Source organism: Solanum tuberosum, unplaced genomic scaffold, assembly GCF_000226075.1.
Source record: "Solanum tuberosum cultivar DM 1-3 516 R44 unplaced genomic scaffold, SolTub_3.0 scf00041, whole genome shotgun sequence".
NCBI lineage: Eukaryota > Viridiplantae > Streptophyta > Magnoliopsida > Solanales > Solanaceae > Solanum > Solanum tuberosum.
In genome coordinates this window covers 2,074,966-2,081,661 of record NW_006238965.1, presented here as the reverse complement: position 1 = coordinate 2,081,661, position 6,696 = coordinate 2,074,966, and positions in this window count along the sequence as shown.

Below are 6,696 nucleotides of genomic sequence, written 5' to 3'. Positions count from 1 at the left end.
AAATGACTAATCACAACGAGATGCAAAGAGTTTACATATTGTCTATGCAACTTCATTTGGTCTCGTTGTAGCCGTACATTCATGTTCGTTGGATTGAGAGCACTATTCAAGTCATCGGTATTGATCGAAACCGAGACTCATTTTTTTACAAAAGAACAGCCACATTCAACACATGAGAGGTGGCAGAAATGTGCGAAAAGTTCAAAAAAATTCAGAAGGGTCAAAATCATTTTGCAATAAAAAAAAAAGTGGAGCCACAAGCTCAAACATCCATAGAAAAGCAGTGTAGCAACAATTTTAAACAGAACAACCCAAATATCTATACAAAGCACGAACACAAATAGCACACAAAAGGTGGGCCTCACCCCACCACAAATAAAAGCAGTTGTCCTAAAATGCGAATAAAAGTACCCAACACTAAAAATAAGTAAGACAAATAGAGAGGTAAAGAAGTGATCCTGGTTATGCGGTTGTTCCATTTGTCAGTGTGGCATGGTTCTTCTGTGACTTTTCTGTGTAGACTTTCCACCATTTTAGCATTAAAAAGATGGTGAGGTGGGGACGTTAAGCGAGTCGTTGAGTAATTCAACAAGCTCTCCACAACATCGCTAAACCACCCAACACGCTTATTTTCAAACCATTTTCTCGAATGCTTCACAACCACCTTGTTTCAGCTTTACTCAAGTGCCGTCCAATTTCTGCGTACTCGGCGATATCAATCTGAATTGCCGGATTAGTTGGTGTGTCGCCGAGCATTTACTTGTTTCACCGAGTTTTACAGAAATTTCAGTCATTGGGAAGGTCCAAATGGCGATTTTCATCGTGATCGCCAACATGGCTAGCGATTCGTAAATAATCCTCCAAATCTCACCGAGTTTTACAGAGTTCAGTGTTGACAAGGTCTTGAGTCAAACGGCGGATAAGGTCGGATTCGCCAACCCCTTCGGCGACTCACCGACATGATCTATTGTTTGTCATCTTTCACTTTTTCAAACACCTCGCGTACTTTCACCTGCATAAACAACATACCATTCTATTACCAGGAAATAAGTACTGAGAATAATAAAAATAAAGCAATTAAAGGGAATTTGGGTTGCCTCCCAAACAACGCCTTAGTTAACGTCGAGGCACGATGCAGCAGCGCCTTCAGACGTCTTCCAGATATACCACTTCGACAAACGAAATCTCTTGACAATCCCCAGATACAATTTCAGACGTTGACCGTTCACTGTAAATGGAGGTCCTTCCTGATCTTCAACTTCTATGGCACCATTGATGAACACTCGTATTACTCTAAACGGTCCAGACCATTTGGATTTGAGCTTTCCGGGGAATAGTCTAAGTCGCGAGTTGTATAGCAAAACCCAATCTCCTACCTTGAATTCCCGCTTGAGTATCCGAGCATCATGCCATTTCTTCATCTTCTCTTTATAGATGGCTGAACTTTCATATGATCTGAGTCTAAATTCATCCAGTTCGTTCAGCTGCTCTACTCTCTCCCTTGAAGTTTTTGACAATACCAAATTTAAAGCTTTCAATGCCCACAGCGGCTTGTGTTCTAACTCGACGGGCAAATGACAAGCCTTACCATAAACCAACTAATATGAAGACATACCGATAGATGTTTTATAAGCAGTCTGATATGCCCATAGTGCATCATCGCATTTCCTAGACCAGTCAATTCTATTGACATTTACTGTCTTTGCCAAGATTCTTTTGATTTCCCGATTCGACACTTCGACTTGGCCACTTGTTTGGGGATGATAAGAGGTTGCCACTTTGTGTTTCACCCCATATTTACTCAATGCCATTGAGAACCACTTATTGCAAAAGTGGGATCCCCTATCGCTAATGATTGCTCTCGGAGTGCCAAATCTTGTGAAGATGTAGCGTCATTTCAAAAATTGGACAACGCTTTTCCCTTTGTTGTTTGGTAGTGCGATGGCTTCCACCCATTTGGAAACGTAATCTACAGCTAGTAAGATATATTTATTTCCAAACGAGCTCACAAATGGGCCCAAGAAATCGATCCCCCATACATCGAATAACTCGACCTCTAAAATAGGAGTGAGAGGTAATTCGTGTCTTCTAGACACTCTCCGCCTTGCTGCTGACATTTAGAGCATTTCTTTGCAAACTCATGTGCATCCTTGTAGAGTGACGGCCAGTAGTATCCACTTTGGAGAACTTTAGCAGCGGTGCGAACACCACCATGGGTGACCTCCTACTGGAGATGTATGGCAAGCATGGAGAAATTTCTATCGCTTCTTCTTCCGGAACACACCTTCTAATGACATGATCAGCACACTCTTGGAACAAGTATGGTTCATCCCAAAATTACTTTTTAACATCGAACAAGAATATTTTCTGTTGGTAAAAGGTTAACTCATACGACATCAACCCATACACAATGTAATTTGCAAAATCTGCATACCATGGTGTATACTTGAAGGATATTGCAAACACCCATTCATCGGGGAAATAATTGTCTATGTCGACCTCATGCTCAACATTCGCCCTTGCTTCCAGCCTTGATAAATGATTAGCCACTTGATTTTCACATCCTTTTTGATCTTTTACCTCGAAATCAAATTCTTGTAATAGTAGTACCCACCTAATCAATCGTGGTTTTGCATCTTTCTTTGTCATCAAGTATCGGAGTGCAACATGATCAGTGTGTACAATTACTTTGGTGCCCAACAAGTATGCCCTGAATTTTTCAAATGCATAGACTACTGCAAGCAACTCTTGTTCGGTGACCGTATAATTTTGTTGGGCACTATTTAGAGTTTTGCTTGCGTAGTAGATTGGGTGAAACAGTTTGTTGCGCTTTTGCCCCAACACAACCCCAGAGCCATACCGCCAGCATCACATATTAGCTCAAAAGATTCAGACCAATTAGGGTCGATGATAATCGGAGTGGCTATTAGTTTCTCTTTCAAACACTGAAATGCAGCCACACAACATCATTAAAGTGGAATTTCACTTCCCTCTGTAAGAGTTTGCATAATGGGAGTGCAATCTTTGAGAAGTCTTTAATGAACCTTCTATAAAATCCTGCATGTCCCAAGACGCTGCGAACACCCTTTACTGAAATCGGCGGGGGTAATTTCTCAATGACCTCAATTTTAGCCTTGTCAACTTCCAGCCCCTTTTGTGACACCTTATGCCCAAGAACAATACCTTCTTTTACCATAAAGTGACATTTCTCCCAATTCAAAACCATATTCGTTTCCACGCATCTTTGGAGTACCTGTCCTAAGTGAGTCCAGCACTTTTCAAATGTATCCCCTACAACTGAGAAGTCGTCCATGAACACCTCCATAGAGTCTTCGACCATATCTGCAAAAATAGACAGCATGCAACGCTGAAATGTTGTTGGGGCATTACATAGCCCGAATGACAACCTTTTGAATATGAATGTTCCATAAGGGCAAGTAGAAGTGGTTTTCTCTTGATCTTCTGGCGCAATAGAGATTTGATTGTAACCGGAGTTCCCATCCAGAAAACAATACCACCCTCTTTCTGATAACCGGTCAAACATTTGATCCATAAAAGACATTGGAAAATGATCTTTCTCAGTCTATGAGTTAAGCTTTCGGTAGTCCATGCATACTCTCCACCCAGTGACTGGTCTTGTTGGCACAAGTTCTCCTTTTGTATTTGGAACTACGGTTATACCCCCTTTTTCAATACACATTGCACCGGACTTACCCACTTACTATTTGCAATAGGGTAGATCACTCCCGCATCTAGCCACTTGATGATCTCCTTTTTTACCTCTTGCATTGGAAGGTTCAATCTCCGTTGATGTTCCACACTAGGTTTACATTCACTGTCGAGCCGAATCTTGTGAGTAAAGATGCCAGGAGGAATTCCTACTATATCGGCTATTGTCCATCCAATAGATTTTATATGCTTCCGTAGTACTTCAATGAGCAATTTCACCTCATTTTCAAGGAGATTGGCTGCGATAATTACCAACAAAGTATTATTGGCTCCTAAGAAGGCATATTTGAGATGAGAGGGTAGGGCTTTTAACTCCAGATTTGGTGGTTCTTCTGTCGATGGCTTTGCAGGGGGCTTTCTCTGTTTTTCAGGTCGATATCCAACTTGACTGGATTCCTTGAATATGCTCCTAATCCTGATAAAGCAGCTACCACTTCCTCGTAGCCCTGAACTTCGGATTCATCATAATTGGCAAGTACAGAATCAAGGGGCACATTCTTGTACATTAAATGACTCACACTTACCACTGCCTCATCTATCACATCCTTAGTAGACACCATATGGATATTACTTGGTTGCTTTATGGATTTACAGATATTGAAGGTCACCTCATCATCGTTCACACGGAACTTCAATTTCCCGCTTTCAACATCCACTAATGCTTTCCCGGTAGCTAAGAATTCCCAAAATAATGGGGATTTCAACATCGATTTCACAATCTAGAATCACAAAATCAGCCAGAAAGATGAACCGATCCACTTTTACCAATATGTCATAGAGTATCCCCACTGGGTGCTTGATTGATCGATCAGCTATAAGGAGTCTTATTGTGGTTGCCTTTGGTTCACCCAAACCAAGTTGTTTGTATATTGTATAGGGCATCAAGTTGATGCTTGCTCCTAAATCGCACAAGGCTTTATCGAATTGGAGCATGCCAATTATGCAAGGGATTGTGAATGCCCCAGGATCTTCTCTCTTAGTGATTGAATCATTTGTCATAATTGCACTGCAACTATGGGGCACCTCAATCGTTTCATAGTCCAAGCTCTTTTTCTTTGTAACAGTTTCTTTCATGAATTTGGTGTATCCCGGCATTTCCAACAATGCTTCTACCAGAGGAATGTTAATTGATAAGCTCTTGAATACTAGCAAATATTTTTTGAACTTCTCATCTTCATTCTTCTTTTTCAAACATTGGGGAAATGGTGGAGGTATCTTGGGTAAAGGGTGTATGCCTTTTGGAACTTGAACTTGTTGGTTTGCTTCCTCCTGTGGTTCTTTAGTAAGGCTTTGTCGAATAGGTAAATCTTGTTCCTCCATACCTTGGCTCTCTTCATGTTTTTGAGGATCCTCATCTTCCATCATATCCCCTATTGCCACCTTACCGCTATGGGTACAACCAACTCTCTTTCAATATAGTCCATTGGTGTTTTGGATGTTAATTGAGCTGATAATAGACTCAACTTACCTTCCAACATTTTGATGGCATCATCATGGGAATTTATTTTACTGTTCAATGATGAAAAGTCATCTTTCATTCCTTTTAGCAAATCATCAGACCCCTCAACTTTATTGAGTATGCGCGATAACAAATCATTTATCTGAGGACTACTTGCACTCCCTTTAGATTTTGGGCTTTCTCTCAAGTGAGTATGGTCCTCCTCCTGATCATCCTACTCAGCCCAATCTTGCCAATATTTCCTTGGTTCTTCACCCCTATAATAGTTCCAACCTTGATTCCCACCCCGCAGTTGATAGCGTGGGTGGAAACCCTCCTCGTATTTTCTGGAGTTCCAACCTTGATTCTCCCCCGGTCTTGAGTAACCGGAAGAAAAACCCTCCTCAACTCGAAATACTCCATGTGTTCCTTTCATGTGCTCTTGTAGGATTTCCATTTTAGATAACATCTTCTTGATGTTTTCATCCCTTTCCCTTTCTTTTTCAATCTGTTCTTGCGTTAATCGAAAACATAATGGGGAAACTTGATCATCTTTGGTATACCATTCCTGGTTTACTTTAGTCATACCATCTAGGAGAAATGAGGCTACTTCAAATGATTGTAACATTATTCCTTTTTGCACCAATTGATCAGCTATCCCTTTATTAACCGAGTCCAGACTACAGTAAAAGTATTGGAGTAGCAATTCACCTGGCAGCCCATGCGTTGGGAACTTACGTAAAGATCTCTTGAACCTTGTCCATGACTCGTGAATTGGTTCACCCTCATGTTGCTTGAAATTCTGAATATCGTCTCTCAGTTTCATCATTCTTGATGGAGGAAAAAATCTTTCGTGAAATGCCATAACCAACTCCTCCCACAATTTGATGGAGTTGTTTGGGCGCTCAACCAACCATTTAGTGGCTCCCCCAGTCAATGATAATGGAAATAAGCGACACCATATGGATTCTTGAGATAGGTTCTTGACTGATAAAGGGGTGCACACTTCCACAGAGCTTTGTACATGTTCATGCGGATCTTCATGCTTTAACCCTCCAAATAAACCTCTTGAATATATGAGTTGGAGTGTAATGCTGGTGACTTCAAATATTACATTTTTGTCAGCTTGTGGCATGCAAATTTCATCCATCTCGCCCACGTCGACGGGTGATAAACACTATTAGCATCATTGATGTCGTCTAGCTGTAAAACACCACCCGCTGAGTGACCCGCTTGACAGCTATTATCCCTGTTCGCACTCATATGGCCTGTTATGGGACACAAATACTCAAAACAAAACTGGAAATTAAATTAGTAAACTACAACTAATAAGAACAAAAACTATATTAAACTAAAAATTGTCAAACAACACCACTCCCCGGCAGCGGCACCATTTTGATGCTTATAGTGACCAACGACACTAACCTACAGTACGAGTGTCTACGATCGTCGATAATATAGTAACCCAACCAAGGGTTAGGGTCATGTCCCAAGGGAGTAGTTTTGAGAATTAGTAGAAAAATAAAATT